The following is a 633-nucleotide window of genomic DNA, read 5'->3' on the forward strand; positions in this document are numbered from 1 at the left end:
CGAGTATACGGGCGGGGTATTTTGAATATAGTTTTTTCCTTATTCAATTTTAAATTTCCATACTCTAAGCAATTCAGCTGTATTAAATCTCTGGTGTCATTTCTTTTTTTAATCATAATGGTCGTAGAAATTATACAAATAACACTAATAATCGTAATCATGCTAATAATTTGACGAGGATAATACAAATCATCATTGCGATAAAAATGTTAAGTGTACAGTAATCATCATTAATATTATAGTATTTTATCAAACAAAACAAAGAATTTCTGCTAAGGAAATATCCACATCGAATAATACATTATTCAATCCAGAGAAAGGAAAAGAAAATAAGAGAAAAAATAATAGTAAAATAGTAAAATAAAAAAAATAAATATAAAATAGCATTTAGTAACATGCACGTAAATATGCGAACTCAAAAAGTTATTCAACATAACCTTTAGCTTCGGGAATCTGTTGCAGAGTGAAAGAAATTTCAACAACATTAAAAGTTCCTGAGCCGAGGGCGGATGCAGTCCTGGCATTCTAGACAGACTGTTGAGATTCTTGCAACGTGCCAGATGCAGGCTATCCCTTTTTCTCTTTATATATCCGATTGTCTGACATAACTGCTGTTTTCTCTGTCTATTTCGT

The 633-nt window shown here is 30.8% G+C and overlaps 1 protein-coding gene across 1 annotated transcript in view; it reads right to left on the reverse strand.

Annotated features, from left to right (window-relative positions):
- LOC119582175 (trichohyalin-like) overlaps window positions 1-633 on the reverse strand; it is a gene marked incomplete in the record, with an annotated part of 11107 nt that overhangs the window by 939 nt on the left and 9535 nt on the right.

Source organism: Penaeus monodon, chromosome 15 (assembly GCF_015228065.2).
Source record: "Penaeus monodon isolate SGIC_2016 chromosome 15, NSTDA_Pmon_1, whole genome shotgun sequence".
NCBI lineage: Eukaryota > Metazoa > Arthropoda > Malacostraca > Decapoda > Penaeidae > Penaeus > Penaeus monodon.